Source organism: Gigantopelta aegis, unplaced genomic scaffold (assembly GCF_016097555.1).
Source record: "Gigantopelta aegis isolate Gae_Host unplaced genomic scaffold, Gae_host_genome ctg4372_pilon_pilon, whole genome shotgun sequence".
Classification (NCBI taxonomy): domain Eukaryota; kingdom Metazoa; phylum Mollusca; class Gastropoda; order Neomphalida; family Peltospiridae; genus Gigantopelta; species Gigantopelta aegis.
In genome coordinates, this window is record NW_024533825.1 from 12,361 (window position 1) to 27,040 (window position 14,680).

The following is a 14,680-nucleotide window of genomic DNA, read 5'->3' on the forward strand; positions in this document are numbered from 1 at the left end:
ATTGTTTTTTATTTACCTGTCTCTTTTGCTTTAACAACTTTATGAATCTCTGACAGGAGACCTGAGCAGATTGAAGACAGTCCTGTAGGTGGGGTTTTAAGGGCAGAGGATGGTAGAGGTGAATGATGCTGAGGAGGAGAGGAGAGAACACTAGAGGTGTCATGTCTAGTTTCTATAAAGGAAAGGAAATGAGTACACGACTAGTTGCAACATGAATTATTCACCTTCTCTCAACTCAATTTGTTGTTGCTGAAGTGCTGATATGATTGCTCTTTCTCCTTCTAACTGACCCTCCTTCTCAGCTATCTTCTTTTCAAGTTGCACGACATGTTTGCAATTTCTCTTTCATTACAACTTCATTTTGAGCCAGCAGAGACTGAGATATACTTAATTGATCTTCCTGTTAAATATTTCTATTTTGAATTATGTTCAGTGAGTTATACATCAACCTGTTGATTGAGTTGTTGTTCTAATTGAGTTATTGTCTCCTTTAACTCGTCTATCTTGACATCTTGTTCTCAGAATGTTTCTCTTTATTTTCCTGTTAGAAAAATAATATTAATAATATTAATTTTACAAAAATTAAATTAATTCTTACATGTTTCCTCAATTTTTCTTGTGTAATTCAGCAATTTTAAGCCAACTAATTTTTAGTTGCTCTTCTCAAATTCTTTTCTCTTTCTACGTCATATTCTGATTCAAGTTCAAGTGCATTCGACCCAATTCTTTTTCCATTTGAAGCCTTTCTTGTTGAGTCTACAGATAATGTATATAACTTTATTTAAAAGATTAATAACTCACCAATTGATATTTAGTTTGCATATTCCTACATCTTCCCACAATGATTTGTACCTTTCTTGTAGAGTATTGTACAAAACCTTTCATACGACCATATTCCTTCTACAAATCATAAATTATTCATATCAATCAATATCTCTCATTATTTTACTTTCATCTCATCATATTTTGATAGTAATTTCATCTCTGTCATATTCCAGCTGTTCTATTTGCTCCTTCATTATACTCTCATTACTAGCTAATGACCATTGACTACCAAATTGATCTTCTAAAAAGTGAACTTGTGAAACTATATCACTATATTTGTCAGTAATACCTTCATATACTGAAAGGAGAGATGCTGCGAGGTGGATAATGTGACACTTGTGACATGGTGATGGTGGAGTGTCAGATACCATCACAGAGGTGGTGATGTAGGTGAGGGTGAAGGATGACGTGGGTGATGTTGGCGCAGGAGGTGGTGATGATGAAGTAGGTGTAATAGATATGAGAGGAGGAGAAGGTGTTGTTCTCTCTAACTCTATAACTCGTTCATGAAGGCTCTGTAATAAATAATTATTAATAAATAAATATAATTATACAAATTTACAGAATTCTTCTGTTGTAGTTTGTTGATTTGAGCATGAGCTCTGTCCAAGTCATTATGATAGTTCTCCATTGATCCATGAGTTCTTCATACTTTCTGTCCCGAGACTCTTCTAGTAACTGATTAGAAGACTTCTACACAAAATATAATAAATATAATATTATAATTACATTAAAATATGTACCAGTTTATAGTTTTCATCTGACAAAGCTTTCATCTGCTTGTCTCTTCTCTTTAGTGAAGCATCCAAATCACTTACTCTCTGAGTTAGTCGAGCTTTATGCGATTAGCATCTTCTAATTTAGTAGTCTAAATTATAATAATTAACATATAAAACAGGTTTTAATAACTTGGTTTACCAGTTCCTCCACTTTCTGTTCTAGTTCAACCCGTTTTTTGTGATCAGATATTCGTTTGGCTATCAAAGCAGACTCAGGTGTCTTCTTCTAAAACATTGACTTAAATAATTATAAATGGAATATTAGTTATTTACTGTTGGACTAATTTGAACTGTTTTGGTATCCATTTTTTCTTTCTTCATTGTCTGTATTTCATGCTCAACTTTCTTATGGTCTTCTCTGTGATGCATCATCTGTTCCTTTAGTAATTGTATTTCTTTTTTCTTTTTCTTGTAATTGAGTACGCAGCTTTTGCAGTTCAAACAATCTTCTAATAATAAACATGCACAGTCTTGTCAAAATCATTGACAGATATCTTCTTACTTTTCTGTCCCTTAGATTTTTGACTTTCATGTTCTATAACTAGTTGTTTCTCCAACTGTTCCTTACTTGATCTCTGTACAGACAAACTTAGACAATAATAAAAATGTTATGGTATTTACCAGTTCTTTGTTCTCATCATTGATTTTTATCACTTTCTTTTCTTTGACACTTAGTGAATTGTGGTAAGTCATGAATTTTACGCATATTATCCATATGTCTGTTTTTCTCAGAGTTTCAATTTCTCCTTCAATTGCATTCACTTTTCCTTCCTAGTAAGAGACAGAGATATTTTGTTACTTCATATAGCAATTTTGGACTGACGAGTTTGGCTTTATCAGTTTTCAGTTTTTGTGTTTCGTCACGGAGTTTTTTAACAAGGAAACCTAACTCACTGTTCTTCATTAATAGCTCTTCTTCACGTATAGACTAATGTCAAATGACTTCTAACTTTGTTTAAGTCAATTCAAAATAATTACCTTAGTTGGAGAAGCAGGGGTAATTTCCTCTTCTATCTCTTCTTTACTTGAAGACTCATCTCTTCTTTATGTGTAGAAACTGAGTTGATCTGTGAACATTAATGGAGTGTTTGCTTTTCTTTGTAAATCTAAGTCAAAGTTCAGTTTGTCTCGGTAGCTTCTAGTTGTGCACACTTGCGTTGAAGATCAGCTAACTCTTTTCTCTCTTTTCTTGAAGCTGTCTGTCCTTTTCTCTTAACTCATCAACCTAAAGACATTTGTGTTATGTATTCTAAGAGTGTCAAAATTTTACTTGTTTTTGACTGTCTGTTCTAGCTTGTTTGTTTAATTGAGAAAATTTCTTTTTGATGGTCTTTGTCTTGAGATCTGAATAATATCAACTATGGCAACCAGGCATTGTATACGGTCTTACTGAAGGTTGGTTCTTCAAAGTTCTGTTTTCCAATTGTAAATTTTTATTTTTTCTTCAAGTTGTATCATTTTATTATGAGCTTGAAATGTTTCTTGTATTAATTTATTTTTTCTCTGACTCATAAAAACAATTCCATTTCTTGTTTTATCTACAATAATGAAGAGATGAAATGGATGAACAACATGTAGTTAAAATTATGGATGAATAGAAATGGCTGAATGAAACATTAGTTACCTTCCTTTCAATTGATTCTCTTAAATTGTCTTCCATTTTCTCTTTTCTCCTTTCACATTTCTTCAATTGTGACTGCAACTCAGTTGAATGAGTTTTCTTTAAAGTTGCAATTTGGCTCTCATAATCTCTTCGTTGGCTTTCCAACTTGCTCTGTAGAAAAGAAGAGAGGTCCACTATATCAAAGAGACATAATTCTATTACATTTGTGTCTGTTTGCATTTTGTTGTTGAAGTTTCTGCTTCATCTCCTCTTTTTCTGCTCCATGTTTAGCTTCCATTTCATCTCTCATTCCTTTAACTTCACGTGTCTATAGAAACAAAGATAAATAAGAAATATATTTATATTACAATATCTTAATTTAAAGTGACCTTCTCATGTCGAACATTTTTTACTATGTTTTTTCCTCTTCTAATCTCTTTTCAACTGCCGAATGTGTTCTCTTTGTTCTTCCACCAATCTCTCTGCCATCGCTTGGTGGAGCTACTCGAGATACGCCCACCTTTTTGTCTGCTGCGCAACGGGGGTTTCTTTTTAACCTTTTCATGGCACTAAGGACACACCCATTCTCTCGGTCACATGGGTACATGGAAAAAACGAATGATACTACAGATGAATAGATGCCGTTTGTTCACTTTAATAACAGTTGTTTCTCTCTACTACTGTCATCTTAATTGCTTCTCTCTCTCTCTCACAGAGCACAGTTGGTCTTCTTGTCATGCTGTTCATATTTTCTTCAGCCACACCCCCTCAACAGTGGTAACCATTTTTCCTCAAGAACATCAAAGAAAGTGTCAGTGATATTGTGTTTGTTCAGACATCACCAACACAACTTGTAGCAGCTGAAAATATTTACAGAAAGGTAAAAGCATATTACCTACATCTAGGCCCTGTACCTAGGTTTAGAAACAAGACTATTGTATTTATTTAGCATTTTCTAGTATGAAGTTAGAGCACGAAACAATTGTGGTTTTACCACCTCAATCACGTAATATTCGTCAAAAAGTTGCTTCAACTTTTTTCTTCTAATTTCCGTCACCACCATACTGAAATTATAACACATCAAAGTTGCTCATTAGCATTTTCTAAAGCACATTTTAGGTGTTATATTAGTAAGTATGAATTACAATGTAAATGATATTGTGTTTAGCTAATAGGAGCTAATCTTACATCGTATGATTCAACTGTTTCACAACTTGTCAAACCTGTTTTACAGGACAATCAGATTTAGTTATAGCTGTAACACAAGACAAGTATGTCATATTTATTAATAAATTCAGTTAATGACTTGTTCTTTATAGCATATAAACTTGTGGGAAAGATTCCTCTTTTTTCTTCTTATTACCATTACTTGGTAAAACTTATCTACCCGATACTTTAACTCTCTCTATTCTCGCACCAGTATGGGACACATGGTTAGTAACTATCACTATGGTAACATAGTTATTGCAATGGTTTAATGAGTGAGTGGTAGATTGGTCTAATTGTACAATGACAATGGATTGGTCTAATGGTACAATGACAATGGATTGGTCTAATGGTACAATGACAATCGATTGGTCTAATTGTACAATGACAATGGATTGGTCTAATGGTACAATGACAAATGGATTGGTCTAATTGTACAATGACAATGGATTGGTCTAATTGTACAATGACAATTGATTGGTCTAATGGTACAATGACAATGGATTGGTCTAATTGTACAATGACAATGGATTGGTCTAATTGTACAATGACAATGGATTGGTCTAATGGTACAATGACAATCGATTGGTCTAATTGTACAATGACAATGGATTGGTCTAATTGTACAATGGACAATGGATGGTCTAATTGTACAATGACAATGGATTGGTCTAATTGTACAATGACAATTGATTGGTCTAATGGTACAATGACAATAGATTGGTCTAATTGTACAATGACAATGGATTGGTCTAATTGTACAATGACAATGGATTGGTCTAATGGTACAATGACAATGGATTGGTCTAATTGTACAATGACAATGGATTGGTCTAATTGTACAATGACAATGGATTGGTCTAATGGTACAATGACAATGGATGGTCTAATGGTACAATTACAATCGATTGGTCTAATTGTACAATGACCTGGATTGGTCTAATTGTACAATGACAATGGATTGGTCTAATTGTACAATGAAAATGGATTGGTCTAATGGTAACAATGGTGCTATTGATAAGAGAATAATGCATATTGTTTAGGTTGCCATGGTGTTGATGAAAGTCGGGGCAGTTTTTCAGTAGAATTAACATCACATTGTACATTAAAACATTTGACGACAGTAACTGCTGAACTGACAAAAGTACACGAACACAATCAAGTTAGTTTAAAACAGGTATATATTATTTCATTAATATTTAATCACATGACTATCACATGACAGGTTGTAGCTTTATGGTGGAGTCTCCACCCACTGTGTGTATTATCATATGTCTGTGCACTTTACTAGTCCTTGTTGCCATGGTAACTTTAAGACTTAGAAAGAGAACAAAAGTTTATAAACAAACATATAATATAATTAATAAAATTTCATTTTATTAAAAATTCAATATTTATTTTTTTTGTCTGTACATGTGTACATAATAAAATTAATTCTTTGAACAACATCGTATTGCAACATTAGAATTAATACAATACACAGCTATTTGTATTTTAGTTTAAACAGCATCATCATGTTTTTTAGATGGAAGAAAGAGTAGAGGTCACTTAAATGGTGGGAAGTCATTCATCTTAGTAATAGAGGCATTCTTCTCTTGTTTGCTTTCTTCTTCTTCATCATCTTCATCATTCTGCCAATCTTCTTCTCAACTGTTTCTCCTTAGCAGTAAATGTGAATCTCATTGGTCCCTGCCGCAGACGTGTGTACGTACTCAAGAGAACGATACCTTCTACATGACAAGAGAGATGGCAGTAAAGACAAGGAGAGATATATTCTCACTTTCTCCAATAAACAGAAACAATAACCATAATAATGACAGCAATCAATATCAGTAAGAAGGTCCCGCACCCAATCCAATAGCCAACAGCTTGTAGTCTTTGGAGCTAGAAGCTAAATAGACATTAGTTGGGCCTACAAGAACAAAAAACATTATTTTATAATATCATATAATTGTTTTATTTACTGTTTTCTACAGTACTTGTCCATTAAATAGTTTGGATCCAGCTATATTGGATATAATAATAGAAAAGCTCTGTGTTCCACTAGAATTGAATGTATGTGTGACAGCTGGTATAGTTGTGATATGTTCTATGTTATTAAAATATCCAAGTGTATGTAACTGGTTCTAGTACTGGAGATGAGAGAGAGAGGAGAGAGAGAATGAGTAAGTAACTATAGATTGTGCTAATATAACTTACATTTGTATTATATTTTGTTGACGTAATATTAACATAAAAATTAACAGGAAAACCGAGCAATGTCGTATGTGAGTAACGTACAGCAACTCCAGTAATTTGATCTATAATGGGTGTGGCAAGTCACATATTAGAACACACCCATAAATTACCTAATACATGAACTAGAAGTTGAGCTGTGTTGTTGCCTCATATTTTTGGCAATGACAACGACATTATAATCATTTGGAGTACTATAAGTATGTGAATATAATTTAGCCTGAGCAAATCCTTGAATTCCTGGAATGAGTTGATCTCCAAAGTTCCAATAATAAAAGGTCACCTTCTTACCACCCTAAGGAAAAGTAATCCATTCTATATGTCCATTCTTTCTACTATATATCCATTTAACAGTGCTATCTATCCATTTATTAGATGTGTCCATCTAACATCAATTATCATTATTATTTGTCCATTAAACTCACTGAGTGTTGTGACAAAGTAAATGTGACGTTCTCTCCAACACGAGCAGTTATGTAGTAGCTGTTATTGACAGTCAGCAGGACCTTGTACTGGACAATCTACAGTTACTGGTAAATAGAATGTCTGATTTCCATTAATAACATTATCACCAGCAACTTTACGATATCTAATGGGTACAAATAATGACCACACCCATAATATCTAGCGTGACATACTTCGAAGTATAAGAGTAGGTACCACCCTCGTAGCATTCAGGAGGAGGAGGAGGAGGAGGTATTGGACACCTGCCATCGGAGTACACGTACCATCCAATCCAACACGTTGAAAACCAACATCACTGAGTAAAACAAGAATGGATAATAATAGACAAGAACATAATTATATTATATGGATGAATGAATATATAAATGGACATATAAGGGTGTATTATGGATGAATGAGCATATAAATGGACCATATAAGGGTGTATTATGGATGAATGGATGAATAAATGGACATATAAGGGTGTATTTGGATGAATGAGCATATAAATGGAAATATAAAGGTGTATTATGGATGAATGAGCATATAAATGGACATATAAGGGTATATTATGGATGAAATGAGCATATAAATGGGACATATAAAGGTGTATTATGGACAAAAAAGCAGATACCATTCAAAATCTTCATAACTACAATAGCAAGAGTTTCTATGATAGGTCTACTATAATCATAATCAATATAACAACAATGATAAGGATATCGAAGCTCATAAACGATATTTTCTCCTACTATACACTGTGGACCATCTCTCTATAAAATGGGACACAATAAAACAACAAATGGATGACAACAACATTACCTCATCAGTTGGATCCCACTGATAATAATCTGAAGCATTACATTGACTCAAATTAAATGTAGTAAAAATCTAAATCAATAACCAACCACTCAAATGTCTACTATATGAAACACCAGGATAATAACCAAAATATGGTAACATGTTGAGGACTCCTCCCCATATTCAGCTTTGTACATAGCTACCACGTATATAGGAATGTCCACTATTAAACTCATATGATGCCATGTATGGCCTTCATCACATGATGATCTGGGGTGTAGGTATAAAAGTAGGCGGGGTCAATCACGCCTAGTTTAGTGAACTTACAAAACAGTATGGGTTCGAGTCCATTTATTGACGACAGATATGAACACTCCAAAATCAATCAATTGAAATTGGTTTATAACCAGATGATAATTCTCTCCAAGTCTCATCCTCCATTATCAGAAATATAAGTCTTAGTCCACCATAATTATATCGATTCAAACTTGTACCAAGATTACCTGTTCAAAGTGTCTCTCTATCAGTCTATTAACATACAATGGTAATATACCTAAAGCATGATGACATTAGGGGCAGAGTCTTGACTAAGAATAGGTTGAAAATCCATGAGATTTATCCACATACATGTGAGATGTAGGGAACAAGGCTACAAGAAAAATGGTAAGTGTGTATATGTGTGTGTGTGTGGAGCTCACTGGTTCACAAGTTATTAGAACACAATTAGAATTAACAGTGGGTAGGAGTAAGAGATCTCCATTCTCCTCCTTATCAAAACTGATAACAGTAGATTCCTTGAATCACTACCATAAACATGCTACTTTATTAACAATATAAATTCCAGGTATACCTCTACTACATAGACATCAAATGTAGGATAACTGTAGAGATAAAATAGTTTGTTATTAAACAAGATTAACTGGTTTAACATACGAAGTCAATCCAGTCATATTCAGGTGGACTTATTATATGCTGCAATGACAAGGGAATAATTGAGTCCAGCCTCTTCAGAAAGATAAAGATTAGTGTTATTAGGGCATCATGCATAAACTGGGGGGGGCGGGCATTAACACTTGACCTTCACTGCATCAACCATAGCATAGTGCTAAAGATATTAAAGATAAAGGAGAATATATAACATTGTATAATACCTTCTCTTCAATTTGTAAAGAAAAATAAGCTGATTGGAAACAACCCCTATAATTACTAACCCAAAGAGGGCTCATGTAGTCTCTTACCATTATAAACCAAGATCTGTATAGTTTTTCTAGAGTGATTATATCATTACATGATTATCATATGACCATTGTTATATGATTACCTGTATAAACATGTACTGATAGGGACAACATAAATGAGTTAGGCATAAAAGGACCCAATGAGGAGTCAAATATTGGACTTTGATACCCATTACTTAATGTGGGCGTTGTAGAGAGAGCAGCAGCTGTGCCTCAGATTACAGAGATGAGAGAGAGAGAGAGTGAGGAGAGAAGAGAGAGAGAAGAGAGGAGCGGAGAGGAGAGGGGAGAGAGAGAGAGAAGGAGAGAGAGAGAGATTGTGGAGAGAGTGTGTTGTGATATGGGGTGTGGAGAGAGAGTAAAAAATCAAATAACAATAACTTACTATTTATAAGTTTATCAAAATAAACTGTACTAGGGTCTTCATAGGTGCCATTTAACTGACGCCATTCATATCGTGTTATATTGTCTCCTAATTTAGTCCAGTTTGCACCACTGTTAGTAGATACCACAACTATAGAAGATATTAATATCTTTACTATTAAAGAAATGTATTGTTTAGAAAAGATGGGCTACCACTATATGTTACTATAATTATAGTAACATTACAACTGTATGTTACTATAGTAACATACAGTTGTAACTGATATTTTCTAAACAATATATTTCTTCAGCATAAAAAACTATAATCTATTTCTGGTCATATGACCATCCATGAATGTATTTAAAGTCACATGACTTACTGATTTATTTCCGTATCATAAGCCTAATACATAACTGTCTTTAACATTTAGGGATACGAGAATACTGGAACCTGAACGATGTCAGGACGGAACTGAACACTGTATCAGTAAAATTGTCTCCTTCATCTAGTGTCACATAAATCTGTGTGATGAATGATATCAGTGAATATCAGCTAAAAAGAGACATCACTGTTAATGTGTAAAATTAAAGGATCAACATGTGTTACCTTGTCGCGTCAGAACTAATATAGAACCATTCTAGAACAGCAGAGGGTGGAAAATGATATGTGACATTGTGCAAAGTTTTCCATAATCTTAGAGCTACATAAGAGAGAGAAAATAGATTAAATAAAATAATATGATCCACAAAACTTGTTCTAACAGGCCAAAATGTACAGTTTAACTTTCTTTACTTTCCACTTACAGCCAAAGATAACTTTCGTGATTTTCCATTCCATCTCTGTCTAGAGTGAGAATAATATTCGCTATATCATGAGAATATGAGGGATTATTATACAGAGGACATATTCACTTACTTGACGAGGGACAGGCAGACCAGGTGAATAAACCAAAAGTGTGATGATCATTACTTAGAGTAACTGTTGTACAAAACCATATGGAGTATCACTGGGAAGATTTCTTTTAGAACGACTAAAAAGAAATAGCAAAAATAATAGCGTTTTAAATGAAAAGAAGACATCATTGAGCTACAAATTTTCTCTTTAACCTTATTGTAAATATCACTCAATGGCTCTTGTAAGTCATTAATCTCGATTACAAAAGGCTCTCGTGTTACTTTTCTCGACAACTTTGGTCCGTGTACAAACAAGCTGAACTATCTTGCCATACTACACTCCAACAGAACACGGATAACCAATAATAACGAACTAGTTTTAGACATCAATAACCATCATCTGAACATCTATATGTGCTCACTTAAGATACCGATAATTATCATAACTCAATTACAACGTATACGAAACACGGGTTAATTTTACGGCTGTTTGTCTAAATAAACACTCAACTTCATAATTAAAACGTACTTTTTTGAAAAATCAATAACGAACGAGAAATGGTGAAATAAGATAATAATCTTTTAATAATAATTGTTTAAGTTCACACATAATAATAACGACTGACCATATAAACAAAAAAAAAAGAGATAAATAATAAACAAACAACAAAAACAAACAAATAGTAAATAATACAAACAACAAGTTGTAGTAGAAATAGAAAAATAAGATAAGAAAAAAGAAATGAAAGAATGCACATGTGTTTATAAACTAACAGTTCACAGATCTGACCAGAAATTTATCTAATAAAAATAGGTGGGAGGGGTCAATAATTACTGGGTGTGTTCACCTAATTACCTTTTTTAGGCATGTGGACCTCCTCTCTTTCTGTCATCATGTTCATCCCGTTTCTCATCTGAATAGGGAACAGGGTTAATATCAGACCCACACCTCTTAAGTAGACTTACCAGACGGTACTGCTGGAGGCATACCCAGGTACAGTACTACTAGAACTAGAAGACAGCATGACTTTTGTTTGAGAAGTGTCCAATCAAAAAAGTATAATCATATTGATGATTTAATGTACGAAAAAGAATTACGAATAGTTGACGAAGATACATATAATCAGGGGCTTCCTCAAACCTCAAACCACGGCAATAGTTCAAGTACATAGCAAATTCAGCTGGAAAGCCTAAATGATTGTAAACATGATATAATAGTTATTAATTATAATTATTGTGAAACCCGCATAATGATCCTCTAAAGAGGACTGTCCTATAATTATAACAATTAGTCAATGCTATCCCAATTTTAATATATACACTAAAATACATTGCAAAGAACTTCCAATAGGTGTTGAAATTTTCTTTTCACTTGATTTTTATATTCTGTTTTTTAGTTGCCGCCTACACAGACAAAATAAACGTATTAAATAATATTAATTGTTTATATATATTTACTTTGGGGCCTTGCCACGGAAGACCTAGATCTATTGAAATACATGAGAACATAACCCAGGGACTCCATATCATCACGTCGTCTGAGTATCACTCACTGTCGAAAGAGATAAATGTAATTTGAAGTCACATTAAATTACTTGTTTCAAAGCATTCTTTAGCATTAACAAAAACACAGAAGCCAGTTATGTTACTGACAAGAAGATATTATAACCACATACTGACAGCTGGTAATTATTTATTAGCGTATAATCAGTTTGTTACTTACGATTGTTCAATGCAAGATGAGCATTGATAGCTACGCATATCTTGCAGTTCCTGTAAGATTTTTGTCTTCAACGATATGGTATGTGTTGCTTAGAACGAGTATCAGTACTTTTTCAAGGACCAAAGTACATTTAAAAAGCTGCGGGAGAGAGAGAGGAGAGAGAGAGAGAGAGAGCGAGAGCGAGAGGAGAGAGAGAGAAGAGAGGGAAGAGGGAGAGAGAGGAGAGAGAGAGAGATGAGAGAGAGATTTGAGAGAGAGGAGAGAGAGAGACCTGAGAGAGAGAGAGAGATAAGAGAAAGAGAAGAGAGATTGTTAGTGATCTAAACAAACTAGAGACCACCCAGTTAGTGAGATTAAAAAGACAACAGTAGTCATCACATGTCTACAAATCTACTATAACACACATATATTCACAGTGTGGGAACTAGTGAGTAGGAGCATATAGATCAGCCCAATGAATATAATTATTACATGGCAGCTGTTGGGAGGGTATACATTAGTCATCGTATATGTTGTCATAAATATGTGACAAATCAAGCACTAACCTTATTACAATGTCTTCCAATTCCCATAAGAAAATTCTCAGGGTTAATATCCCGGTGAGTTGTAAAGTTCTTGTTATGAACATTTTCTATGCGACAATCATCGTAAGAGATAGGTCATAATAAAATCAGAACACCACACATTAATTTAAATTGATATGGTTCACTAGTGATATTAGTGGCTATCCTCTAATCCTCCAGCCATCACTGAAACTATCAGTTACTATACTTACTTTGATCCGCTAACCTAAGACACATCTTCATAGTAAATCGACGTGAACAAAAGTTAAAAAAGGTCTTCTAAACTAGGTCCTAAAACAGGTCCATAACAAGAACATGTAATCCTTTTCTGATCCATACCATCTAGAGAAAAGGTCACCTTTAAAGAGAGGTCATTATAACTGTGGGGACATACTTTAATATGTGGTATTCCCCGACACCTCCTTGTAATATCTTATAAAGTTTAGACTCATAAAGGAGTTGAGGATGACGCTTTGTGAGATTCTAATTTGACTGCAACTTCCTAATAGTGATAAATTCAAATAAAATCAAAGAGATGTATGTCGTCTTACTTCTCCATTTGTGATGTTTACTCCAAGATAGATGTCACCAAAACTGCCGCTACCAATCTCCTCACTAAACGATACTTTCCTCCAACTGTAAATTCACTTTACTACTGCTCCCAGATCTGTACCTCGCCGCCATAGCTGATATAGTCGACTATAAAGAACAATTATATATTATGGATTCTTAATCTGTTACCCATTGTCAGCGACAAACGTATGTTCGTTGAATATCTACAGTAGCGTTACTTTAAGACTACCAGTGGATATAGCGCTGTTTAATATATCATGTGATTGTCAGCAAAGAGGGAAAGGTTACACACACACAACACACACAACACAGAGAGAGAAGAATCACTATGGTATTGTAAAACAGAGAGGAAGAATCTGCAAATTGCCGCACCCAAGTGGCGTGGCTCAAGTTCGTGCGTTGTTATACGAAAAATATTCAAAACACTCCAATGAGGTGTGGTTTTATATATTAAAACTGTGTGAACTGACGTTTACGGAAATAACCTGAGTATGAGACAATGAGGGTTTATAATACTGACGGTTTTTATTCTATTGGGATGGATCAAAGTAGGATTTGGATTGTATTTCCATTATTTCAGAAACAGAACATAAATGTTTATGGAAGAAGTTACAGGAGAAACCATGATAGTAGGTAAGTGAAGTTAAATTTCAAGGAAATCTTTGTTGATAATAAGTTTTTCATTCCAGGAAAAATACGACACTCAATTATATGACAATGGAAGACAAGAATGGTTGCCGTCAAGTCCTGGTATGGGAATGCATGTAGAAGTAAATAGAATAGAGATATGACAATTATATTAAATGATTACATTCTTTAGGTTAAAAATCCAATGGGAAAAGTGTTCTCTCAAGACACTATTCTGCGAGGGGAGGTTACATTTACGACTCAAGACTCAGGGGGAACACACTATTTGTATTAGTACTAACAGCACACGATGGTTTGGCAGGGGTAACAGTTGGTATGTTTATTAAACCTATTAACTATCAAATTGTTATTCATTACATATTAGCGAGTTCATTTAAGTATTAATATGGGGAAAGTGCTGTCGATTACTCACAAAGTAGCAGCAAAGAGAAGCTCACAGAACTTCAACTTCGCATTCGTCAAATGCTTGATCAAGTGGAACAAATAAGCAAAGAACAAGCTTATCAACGAGTAAGTCATTGGACTTGTGTTGCTAGGAATCATCTCTCTCCTTATCAGGTGCGTGAGGAACATTTCCGTGAGATCAGTGATAGTACCAATGCTCGTGTACTGTGGTGGTCACTAGGACAAGGTCTAGTCTTATTAATTATGGGATTTTGGCAATGAGACATCTTAAAGGATTCTTTGAAGCTAAGAAATTAGTATAATGTAACAGACAATGATCACAGGAGGATAGGAGGGTTATTTATTCAAATTAATGTCTTCAATTTTTCTTCCATTCTTTG

The 14,680-nt window shown here is 34.1% G+C and overlaps 1 pseudogene; it reads left to right on the forward strand.

Annotated features, from left to right (window-relative positions):
• The first annotated feature begins 13,746 nt into the window (after positions 1-13,746).
• On the forward strand, positions 13,747-14,602 carry LOC121392724 (annotated as a pseudogene).
• The last annotated feature ends 78 nt before the right edge of the window (positions 14,603-14,680 follow it).